Below are 13,136 nucleotides of genomic sequence, written 5' to 3'. Positions count from 1 at the left end.
TAACCAGGGCTAATAATATATGAGGATAATGATATAATATACAGAGATTACAGGGAGAATACTAGCCTAGATACAGTCCTATGAAAAAGTTTGGGCACCCCTATTAATCTTAATCATTTTTAGTTCTAAATATTTTGGTGTTTGCAGCAGCCATTTCAGTTTGATATATCTAATAACTGATGGACACAGTAATATTTCAGGATTGAAATGAGGTTTATTGTACTAACAGAAAATGCGCAATATGCATTAAACCAAAATCTGACCGGTGCAAAAGTATGGGCACCTCAACAGAAAAGTGACATTAATATTTAGTAGATCCTCCTTTGGCAAAGATAACAGCCTCTAGTCGCTTCCTGTAGCTTTTAATCAGTTCCTGGATCCTGAATAAAGGTATTTTGGACCATTCCTCTGTACAAAACAATTCAAGTTCAGTTAAGTTTGATGGTCGCCGAGCATGGACAGCCCACTTCAAATCATCCCACAGATGTTCAATGATATTCAGGTCTGGGGACTGGGATGGCCATTCCAGAACATTGTAATTGTTCCTCTGCATGAATGCCTGAGTCGATTTGGAGCCGTGTTTTGGATCATTGTCTTGCTGAAATATCCATCCCCGGCTTAACTTCAACTTCATCACTGATTCTTGAACATTATTCTCAAGAATCTGCTGATACTGAGTGGAATCCATGCGACCCTCAACTTTAACAAGATTCCCGGTGTCGGTATTGGCCACACAGCCCCAAAGCATGATGGAACCCCCACCAAATTTTACAGTGGGTAGCAAGTGTTTTTCTTGGAATGCTGCTTTTTTTGGACGCCATGCATAACGCCTTTTTGTATGACCAAACAACTCAATCTTTGCTTCATCAGTCCACAAGACCTTCTTCCAAAATGAAGCTGCCTTGTCCAAATGTGCTTTTGCATACCTCAGGCGACTCTGTTTGTGGCATGCTTGCAGAAACGGCTTCTTTCTCATCACTCTCCCATACAGCTTCTCCTTGTGCAAAGTGCGCTGTATAGTTGACCGATGCACAGTGACACCATCTGCAGCAAGATGATGCTGCAGCTCTTTGGAGGTGGTCTGTGGATTGTCCTTGACTGTTCTCACCATTCTTCTTCTCTGCCTTTCTGATATTTTTCTTGGCCTGCCACTTCTGGGCTTAACAAGAACTGTCCCTGTGGTCTTCCATTTCCTTACTATGTTCCTCACAGTGGAAACTGACAGGTTAAATCTCTCAGACAACTTTTTGTATCCTTCCCCTGAACAACTATGTTGAACAATCTTTGTTTTCAGATCATTTGAGAGCGGGCTGTCCATGCTCGGCGACCATCAAACTTAACTGAACCTGAATTGTTTTGAAAAGAGGAATGGTCCAAAATACCTTCATCCAGGATTCAGGAACTGATTAAAAGCTATAGGAAGCGACTAGAGGCTGTTATCTTTGCAAAAGGAGGATCTACTAAATATTAATGTCACTTTTCTGTTGAGGTGCCCATACTTTTGCACCGGTCAAATTTTGGTTTAATGCATATTGCACATTTTCTGTTAGTACAATAAATCTCATTTCAATCCTGAAATATTACTGTGTCCATCAGTTATTAGATATATCAAACTGAAATGGCTGCTGCAAACACCAAAATATTTAGAACTAAAAATGATTAAGATTAATAGGGGTGCCCAAACTTTTTCATAGGACTGTACAACATGATATACAGTTCGGAGGTATACAGCTTCAATATGGTGTCGTATGGCACATGTGCCCATATGTTCCGGCTAGGCCGGTAGATCCTGCGTATCCAAGATCCCATCCTGTACCATAAATGCTGTATTGGTGATAAATCTGATGACCAAGCAGAAAAGAAGGTGTTGTAAACTGGAGACAATCCTGGGATACCCATAATGTGTGCGGGCGAGCATTATCCTGCTGAAAAATTCCAGTTATCTGCCCTGTCATGAGAGACAACACATGTGAGCGCCACACCTACACTGAGCTATTGGTGTCCATGTATCACTACTAGGGGTAACCGACTGTCCCATATGACGGCTCTCCAGATCACACAGCAGAGGGTGGTTTGTTGCTTCACAGCAAAAACAAGATTGAAGAGCTCACTATGAGGCCCCTATACTCCAACTGGACTGTAGTCCAACCCAGAACCTGGATTTGTTGATAAAGATGATACAGTAGTAGTCCAGGTTTCTCAGACATCACTGCACACGAAGGTGACGGTGGCTGGTTGTCAATGGCAGGACATGTAATGGATGCTGTGACAACCATTGTCCTCCTGCTAAGCACCTAGAAATGATCTGAACAGAGAAACGAGTTGTAATAAAGGCGTCCCCTGTGTCTGGATGGTGGACAAGGCAAATCAAACAATCCTATCTAATGGTCTGTCCAGAGACTGTTCACCATGTATATACATGTCCTCACGTAACCAATGCCCCAAGACCTCCTAACAGGGTCAAAACAACCACCCTGCTTCTCTCAGTCCAGTGATGTGTCCCCTCTCAAAGCCGAATATCTCTGAGTGTGCCATAGAGTCTAGGAGTTAACCATCTCTCACCAAGAGGTACACTACCTAAAGGTAGCCTCTGAGAACCGTTTTATAGGAAAAGGGGTAAACCCAGAGTCTAATCGGATCACACGTTTACATATCTCTCTGAGATAGAACTGAACTATGAGTTTTGTAGCAAACCAACTTCTCTGAGTCAATGTGTATAATATACTGTATATATCTATATACACACACATATACATACGTAAGTGTATAATATACTGTATATATCTATATACACACACATATACATACATATGTGTATAATATACTGTATATATCTATATACACACACATATACATACGTATGTGTATAATATACTGTATATTTAAATACACACACACACACACACACACACACATGTATGTGTTTAATATACTATGCTAACATAGTGTACAATGGTAAACTAATACAATAATAATATTATACAATGATAATCTTATACAGTAATAACAATAATAATAATACAATAACAATAATAATGTATGTTATGGTTGTGTCTGTATATTATCATTGCATATTATACATGAATTATTGCAGACATCAGTAATTCTCTCCGCTACATGCCCCTCCTACCCTGAGGCCACATCGGGCGGTTGCTCCTGAGCGCTCTCAGGTGTTTCTTGGCCTTAACACTGTAATAATATCCCCCAATGACTGTGAAATGACCGAGAACTTCTCCTTCACTGCCGCTTTATTCCTCCATTGATCACATAAAGCAGCCGAGCAATCACACACAATGATTCTCATCGCTGCGCCCAGACACCTGGAGGCTTTTCAAGGGCCCGTGACCCCCCTCCACCCCCGCCTATCCTGAGATTATAGCAGTGCAGGAGCGCGCGGTACGAGTCTGATATCAGTGACACTCACAGATGTAAATATCTGGAGACTGCAGCGATGTACAAGACAGGAGGAGGAAGATAACTCTGCCCTCTGTGCTGCATACAAAAATACAGACTTGTGCAAAACCTGTGTAAGGTCTAAGAACTTGAAGGTCTTAAGTAAAATCAGCTCCACAAATCTGGGACTATTGAGCTGTGAGACAGACATGACCTAGGATCTGGAACCTGGCACAAGTCAAGAAAAGCTGGAAGATGGAGAAGAATCTCTGGCAGAGGCATCCATAGACGGGTCAGAGGTCAGAGCAGGACCCCCGCATCACTCCAAGGGGGCTACACCAGGAGGAAGAGGCGATGAGTGACCTCTGTAGAAGGAAACCTCAACCTAAAATCCACAGAAGGAGCCAAGACTGAACCCCACAATAATCATCTACAGGAGAAGACAAGACTGAACCCCACAATAATCTACAGGAGGAACCAAGACTGAACCCCACAATAATCATCTACAGGAGAAGACAAGACTGAACCCCACAATGATCATCTACAAGAGAAGACAAGACTGAACCCCACAATGATCATCTACAGGAGAAGACAAGACTGAACCCCACAATAATCTACACGAGGAACCAAGACTGAACCCCACAATAATCATCTACAGGAGAAGACAAGACTGAACCCCACAATAATCATCTACAGGAGAAGACAAGACTGATCCCCACAATAATCATCTACAGGAGAAGACAAGACTGAACCCCACAATAATCATCTACAGGAGAAGACAAGACTGAACCCCACAATAATCATCTACAGGAGAAGACAAGACTGAACCCCACAATAATCATCTACAAGAGAAGACAAGACTGAACCCCACAATAATCATCTACAGGAGAAGACAAGACTGAACCCCACAATGATCATCTACAGGAGAAGACAAGACTGAACCCCACAATGATCATCTACAGGAGAAGACAAGACTGAACCCCACAAAAATCATCCACAGAAAGAGCCAAGACTGAATCCTACAATCATCATCTACAGGGGGAACCAAGACCCCTCAATGGCAGAGAGCCCATTGCTAATGTGAACCCAATGTCAGTACATATATCTTGGCTAGTTTGCTACAATGTATCGGTCTGATGTCTATACTGTGCATGGTGCTGTCTACAATGGATACAATTGTAACAAACCCTCAACAGGACAAGCTATGTCCGGGTAACCAAAGTGTTCTCACTGACAGGAAGCAGAGATCTATATAGTCGCCCCCTCCCCCCATCTGTCAGGTGTTGGACGGAACACGCAGTGCGATACAAGAGAATATTAATATCACATCTGCTCTTGGATCAGTCGCCTTGGTAACTATAAACTAAAGATCGTGACGAAGACGCAGAAAACAGGGAGACGAGGATACGGAGAGGAAAACAGGCTACAGGGGTACTACCTATTACTCTCTGTTATCAGCCATGTCAGGAGAGGCCGACTGTAGGACAGGGGAATATAATCGGTACGGGATGACGGTTTTTGCGCACGTAAGGCTTCGCCTTCTCCCTGATCTGGAATTTACGGATCACTCTCTTGTAATAGTAACAGACGGCGCCGTTCCTCGTCCTGCGGTAAATCTTCGTTGCTCCTAGACATCCCAACTATGGAGGTAATGATCCGTGAAGCGGCAGACGCAGGCGCAGAATTGGGAATATTCTCTGCTCTGTGCACGAGTTATCTTGGAACGTCAGCTTAAAGGCAAAGGTTATCGTACAAGGAAGAGCGCAAATGCTGAAGCAAGGTCGCCATTTTAACGGAACAATCTTATCCAAGCCCGGGGACAGTTTTCAAGAGGGGTTGTAATTGAAATTTGTAAATTATAGTGTTAAAGACCCCTCCCCCAAAGGCAGTAATACATGAACAAATTGTCAGATTTGCGCCCCTGCGCTGGTCACGTGACACCAGACAATGGGACATGCGGACATGAAATATCGCACTGCTGCTCCTCCTACTTGCTCTCACCATCACATGATGGAGGCACAAAGCATAATGGACCCTCTCACCAATTAGATATTATACGCCAATTGTCTACATTTGATGACGGGGCAGCTCTGACAACAAAGACGCCATGATATGGCGCCACTGTCTGACAACTGTAAGGATACGACACTCCAGACACAAACTTTTTAATAAAGTTTAGCAGAGACCGAGCCCCTCCCCTTATACGAGCAGAATGAGAGTCACATAAGGGCCGCCATCACACGACAATGAATGCCAAGTTGTCAGAGGCCGCAGACGAGGCGTTCAGTCTTCTCTCAGCTAATTATCCCGACGCCATCGCAGCAGATTCTCAATCTAAATGTAAATGACAATTTATTCTGAAGTAAAGTGGATTATGGACCATTCCCCCGAGACACTGCGGAGCCAACACCAACCGTACAGAGCCGTCTACTGCGCCATGTATACCCGTCCAGAATATTATAGTGGGTGGGAACGTCAAGGCCCCTCCCCTTGCGTCTGGAATGATCTACGACGGACCGCAGTCACAATGTCACTCGGACACGGAGCAGACTTTCACTTATACATAGTGTAACGAAGTGAACGTCCACTGGAATGGAGAAAGCAGAACTGTGAGTGCAGCTCTGGATGTGACCGGAGTACAATGTAAAAGGTAAGAAAAGAACAGACTCTGATTAAACCTGTGACCATGAAGGCCGCAGAGGTGTCTGGAGTGGGCCAGAAGACCAGTGCGGGCCGGCGGGAAACCAGGGAGGGCAAGGCGGAGACCAGCAGACACTAGGACGGGCCGAGAATCGGCCACAGGAGTTTGGCAGATGTTTACACTCCTGTTCCCTTTGGAAGCGCATAGATGCTCGACCTATCCCAGTATGTATGTATGTATGTATGTATATATGTATGTATGGGGGAGGTCAGGAGGGACAGCAGTCAGGCAAATGAGGATTCAGTAGACCACTATTAAATGATGTAAGAGCAGAATTGTGACTGCAGCTCTGGCTGTGACTGGAGTATAAGACATAACGTTTAATTTTTTTCCGCCATCTCCTGTAGTTACCTGAGCAGTAAGTAAATCGTCGCTGGTGCCGTAAGAGAAGGAATATATAGAAAAAATTCCTTCCATATCGCGGCGAACACTAGGGAGGAAGTTGGCGGCAGAATCAATATGTTTAATTATACAATAACTTCACTTACATGAAGGATCCTGAAGAGAAGAAAAGTTGCTGATGTGAACGAGACGTCTCCGGTGACATGAGGACGGCGCGTTAAATATGTACGCCCCCTCCGGGGAGGGACAAAGGCTCCAGCGACTACCCTGACCTGCAGATACAGAACAGGTTTGTCTGGATGCCGCACTGAATGTGTCACATAGCGATTGTGAGAATGATCCAACGAGATATAGCGACAATCAGAGCACGAGGGTGTCGACAAGGATATGACCATGGACCAATGAAGAGTGGGCACAATGATAAACCGAAAATAAGGACCATAAACAACCGGTCAGAGAGATAAGCAGAGTGTAAGGACAGCGACAAGTATCCGACCGTGGACAGATAACATCTGATCTTAGAAGTAAGTCAACCACGAGGGCAGCGACAAGGATCCAACCGTGGACAAAGAACAACCAGACAAAGCAATATCCAGAGCGTGAGGAAGACGACAAGGATCCAACTGTGGACAGATAACATCTGATCTTAGAAGTAAGTCAACCACGAGGGCAGCGACAAGGATCCAACCATGAACAACCAGTCATAGCAACAATCAGAGAGCGAAGATGGCAACAAAGATACAGCTGTGCAAAGAGAACAACCGGTCACAGCGAGAAGATGGCGAAACGACCATGGGCCAACAACAAGGATGGTGACACGTATCTGACCGTGGAGCGATAACTGGTCACAATCATGTCATAAGGACAGCGATAAGGATCCAACGATGGACCAAGATCTAGCGGTCACGAAAACAACGACAGCAACATGGACAAAGAACAACATTCAGCGATAAGCATAGCACGAGGGAGGTGAAAAGAACCTGACGGTGAGGCGAGAAGAACTGGTCACGGTGATCATCAGAGATTGAGGACGGCGACAAAAGGATCTGACCATAGACCAATAACAACTGGTCACAGAGATAACTACAGTGCGAGGACGGCGAAACGGATCTGACTGTGCGCAGGGAAGAACAAGTCGCAGCAATAATAAAAGCACGAGGAAGGTGACAAGAATCTGACTGCGAGCCGAGAAGAAACAGAGGCCGCGATAATCAGAGACGGCGACGTGAAACCAAACCATTGATCTGGAAGAAATTGTCAGAGGATGGTGACAAGGATCCAACTGGGCAACAAGAACATCCAGTCCCAGTGATAACCAGGGTGCAAATTTGCTGCAATATTACACAGTAAAATGAATGCAGCCACTTCCCAATTTTTTTGATTCCTGATTATTTGTCACGTGCACGTTTCCATCCATCTAATTCTTGTAGAAGATCCAGACAAGATGAGCCGTCCATTTACCAAATATATGAAAATCATTTACCAATGGGTAAAAGTAACTATCCCCAAACCCTAATAACTGGACGTGCCATCCCTGGCAGTAGCGGGCGGTCCAGCAAGGTGGGAAGTTCTTCAGATGTTCTCCTGGTAACTTTAGACCTTCTGGAGGAGTTGTCGATGAGATCTGATGTGATGTTCGTCAGTCTTCTGCTCCAAGATTTGTGGCTAATGGCTGTCACTGGGGTCACTGGAGTCCGGCAGCCTCAACACTGGTTTTTAACCTTTAACAGACTGGTCGATGTCAGTGACTTTGTTTGGCATCTGTATGGGGACATCGTGCTGTAGCGAGGCCTTGTACTGTAGCTACAACAGATTCCCAGACAGCTTGTAAGAGATAGTTAGATTAGTTATGTGGGCACTAATGGCAGTATTATGTAGGCACTATATGGTGGTATTAATGAATTTGGTTAAACGGTTGGTTTACTAACACAATGCATTTTACACAAGGTCTAAAAAGAGTCCATGCAATGTCCAGACAATATAACTATAACATCATGCAGTACCAAAATAATACCACCTTAGTGCTTAAGGAACACTGCAATATGTTGTCCAATTAATTCTGCCAAATAATGCCATTAAACACTCAGTAAACAGTAACCAATCGATATTGTTATAGTCATATAATACCACCACATAGTGCCCGGAAGATTCCTTATAGAGCCCAGACAAGTCACAAAGTGCCCACATTATCCCGCCATACAGTACCTATATAACACTACCTTATAGTGCTCACATAACACCGCCACATACATCCCACATAATTCCGTCATATAGTGCTTAGGTTTTGCTACTATTCAGTTTCCGCTTACTACTCCCGTAAATTCCAAGATTTTTCTGCCACAAAGTACTTACATAACTCTATAGTACCCAAATATTTCCTTACAGAGCCCACATAATACTGCCATATAGTGCTCAGACTATATGGCAGACATAGAATTGAAGAAGCAGTTTTGAAGCTCATTGCTCCGTTTTAGCTCACAACGTACATCTGCTTTTAACATGGAATAGATTGTATTTTATACCGCTGAGCGAGCATTGGACATCTCCTCCATCTTGGACGCCATTACCCTGAGGATGACCTGGGCTCTTCTCTGGGCTTCACTGCTTGGATAACCCCAAGACTCTGCTTTTGACCTTCGGAGCGAGAGCAGAACTAAAAGCTTTTTTCTTGGATTGGAACCATCATAAAGATTCCAGATTATAATTCCATATAGTATGGACATAATACCGCTATATTTCCTTACCACTTAATACTTCTAAGCAGATCCCACATAATACTGTAATATAGTGACTACATATTCCTGCATAATACTACCAAAAAGTGCTCATAACACTATCTGCCATACAGATCCCAGATATTTCTGCCATATAGTTGTCAGTTTATACCACCATTCAGTCCCCAACTAATACACATATATTATACACACATAACACCTATATAACACCGCCAGAGATAAAGCCTTGGTCGGATGACTGGAGGTGTCAGTGCCCGGAGTGTGTCCCTGTACTATGGTGAGGCTCTCGCTATCCTCTGGCTGGATACAGTTACCAATCCCCGCAGCAGCACCAGATGGCGGGGCAGCTTCTTCCTGCTGCGGGCGGCTCTGGGCTCCTCGAGTGGATATGGATTTTCATAAATCAGAGTCACAGTGAGCAGTAAATCATGGCGGCACATTAGCGTCCGGCGCTCGCGCTCCATCACAGGGCACATTAAAAATAAATTAACTGCCTCATATATGTTAACAAGATGTTATCTGGCAGAAGAACAACCCCTCCCCCTTCCAGCACCGGTCCATGGAGGGGCCCTCACCAGGGCGAGCCTAGAGATCAGATCCTGCAGTAAAGGACCCCCAGACCTCACCCCTAACACCCCAATACAGGTATGTATATAGACCACTCAGGGCTGGGCTACAGCGCCACCTGTGTACCAAGTCCTGTAACTTTCTAATACACCTACTCAGCACCTCTGCTGGCTGTCAGTGAATGGGGAACCTAATACTGAGAGTCTACACAAGTTTGGGGGACATGGAGGTTGTCAGACAGGTATATGTAAGTGTGAGGGTATGGAGGTTGTCAGACAGGTATATGTAAGTGAGGGGGTATGGAGGTTGTCAGACAGGTATATGTAAGTGTGAGGGTATGGAGGTTGTCAGACAGGTATATGTAAGTGAGGGGGTATGGAGGTTGTCAGACAGGTATATGTAAGTGTGAGGGTATGGAGGTTGTCAGGCAAAACTATAAACATGGGAGGAATTGGAAACAGGTATATACAAGTGTGAGAGATAATAAGGATGTCAGATGGGTATCTACAAGTGTGGGGGATATGGAGGTTGTCAGTTAGGTATCTACAGGTGTGGGGGATATGGAGGTTGTCTGACACATGTAGGCACATTTGCGGAATATAGAGGTTGTCAGAGAGGTACTGTAAATACAGGTGTAAAGTATATGGAGGTTGTCAGAGCGGTATCTAAAGGTGTGGGGGACATGGAGGTTGTCTGATAAAACTAAACTTGTGTGAGGGAAATGGAGGTTGTTAGACTGTTGTATACAGGTGTGTCAGACACGCAGGTGTATTCAGGTGTGTGGATGTTGGACAGGTTACAGAGAACTCTTCTTCCTTAGACTGTGGCTTTTCCTTGTCTCTGATGTCCTCAGCAAATTTAGACATAAAAAAAAAAATAGCTGTAAAATTTCAAGGCGGGAACAAAGCAACCTGTAGTAAAGTGAGAATGCGGCAATGGGCGGGTTAGAGGAACCGCCATCAGGTCTGGTCATTAACCAGGTCGGGGTGAGTAATCTGGATGGAATGCTCCTTGTCCCGATCTCTGTTGTGTTCGCATTCCAAGGCGTGTCACCACCCGATACCATCGTCACTAGGATTGTGCCCTGCAGGAACCGGGCACCCAGCACAGGTGACTGTCATGTAAGCAGCGCGCGTCCAAGTGCTGTCACCCACAATGTCACACCTGACCCCAATCCAACAGGCAATCACTAAAACCCACCATCATACACTCACCCAGTGCAAGTCACCTGCACAATGTCGCATGAGCGTCAGCTCCATCAGTGAGGAAATGGTTAAAGGAACAGATCAGGGAGGAGTCACTAAGACAACACATAACATAATGGCCCTGGCACAAGGGACGAGGGAGGGGGCACACACCTGTACAACAGGTACATAGAGTGGGTTACACACCTGTACAACACCTGGTATATAGAGGTGGCACACACCTATACAACAACGGGAATATGAGATAGAGAGGGGACAAACATTTGTACAGCACCTGAAATATAAATGTAAACACCGTATATAAAGGGGAACACAAACCAGTACAATACTTGATATATAAAGTGGGACACACACCTGTTCAACATCTAGTATATGGGATAGAAGGGGCACACACTTGTATGAATCCAGGTGTTTGTGATATAAAGGGGGCACACACCTGTATGACATCTAGTATACGGGATGTAGAGGGGCACACACCTGTATGACATCTAGTATATGGGTGTAGAGGGGCACACACCTGTATGACATCTAGTATATGGGATAGAAGGGGCACACACCTGTACAATACAGAGTATATGGGATATATAGGGGGAGCATACATCCATATGACACCTGGTATATGGGATATTGAGGGGGTCACAACTGTATGACACGTGGTATAAAGGAAATAGAGGGGGGGGCACCCCCCTGTACAACATGTGGTATATGGGATGTACAAGGGGAACACACCTGTACAATACCTAGAATATGGGATAGAGAGGGGAAACACACCTGTACGACACCTGGTATATAGGATGTAGATGGGGAGCACACGTGTACAACTTGTATATGGGATATAGAGGGAGAACACACCTGTAGCATACTTGGTATATGGGAAATCAAGAGAGCGCACAGACCTGTACGACACTTAGTATATAGAGGGGGAGCACACACCTGTACAACACCTGGTATATGGGATATGTAGGGAGCGCACACATATGTACAACACCTAGTATTTAGGATGTAGAGGGGGAGCACACACCTGTACAACACCTGGTACATAGGACAGAGGGGAGCACACACCTGTACCACACCTGGTACATAGGACAGAGGGGAGCACACACCTGTACCACACCTGGTATATAGGACAGAGGGGAGCACACACCTGTACGACAGCTGGTACACAGGATATTCTTCATGGGGAAGTGTGCTGGAATACACAGGCTGCCACATCGTCTCCGCTCTCTAGATCCACGCTGGAGTCATGTTTACATCCCAGATGTGAGACTGCAGCTCTGTATAAAGTCTATTCCAAGCGCCCGGGCTGCAGGCAGCGCTTCATGGTGTCACATCCAACAGCCAACACCCAGGTGACATCAGACATCACCGGGGCACACAGAAGGAGACATGCAGGAAGAGAGGTGAGATGAGAGCGCTGCACACAATGCTCACTGTCTGCAAGAGAGAGCGAGAGATGGAGCGAGAGCTCCCCCCTCCCTGGTGGCTCGCCAACACACAACTTATCGGCAATGCTGCAGATCGCTCCTATCAGCTAATGAAGATCCAGGCGGCAGGTGGAACATTATTTCTTCTCCGATGATCTATGACCTTGAGGGTCCGCGGCCATCCAAGGTGATGTGACCACCGCCTCATCCAGCCCCTGCACTCACAGATCACGTTTCATCATCTCCATAGACATGTATACGTGAGGACGAGCGCAGACAATGCGCGGCTCAGCCCCAGGTCACCAGAGTCACACTGCCGTCACTTTCCGCTGCTCATTTCATCTCCACAACGTGCGATGTCTTGTAGACTGAGACAATGCAGCAGAGACAATGAAAGCGACAAAGGACGGCAGGTCTGAGCGTGTATCACTGACAGAAACAGGAGCCGAGAAGGGAACGTGTCTGCGGGGGCAGGGGTCGCAATCATTCTGCAGCACGGAAGCTCAGGAAACAATAAAACAGACAATAATAACAGTAGATATCCCCCAGGGGTCAAACTAATCCTGAGGAGCAACAGCTGGACTGAGAACAGAGCACCAACTGAGACGACAACACAGAGCACCGACTGAACTGACTGAGACAACAACACAGAGCAGCAACTGGGACGACAACACAGAGCAGCAACTGGGACGACAACACAGAGCAGCAACTGAGACGACAACACAGAGCAGCAACTGAGACGACAACACAGAGCAGCAACTGGGACGAC

At 45.6% G+C, this 13,136-nt stretch overlaps 1 protein-coding gene across 4 annotated transcripts in view; it reads right to left on the bottom strand.

Moving 5' to 3' along the window:
- PLEKHA7 (pleckstrin homology domain containing A7) overlaps positions 1-13,136 on the bottom strand; it is a 71,152-nt gene that overhangs the window by 26,175 nt on the left and 31,841 nt on the right. The gene's annotated exons all lie outside the window — the stretch shown is intronic.

Source organism: Leptodactylus fuscus, chromosome 7 (genome assembly GCF_031893055.1).
Source record: "Leptodactylus fuscus isolate aLepFus1 chromosome 7, aLepFus1.hap2, whole genome shotgun sequence".
In the NCBI taxonomy this organism is placed as follows: Eukaryota; Metazoa; Chordata; class Amphibia; order Anura; family Leptodactylidae; genus Leptodactylus; species Leptodactylus fuscus.
Note: the sequence above shows the minus strand (reverse complement) of the source record. Positions and strands in the feature narration are given on the sequence as shown.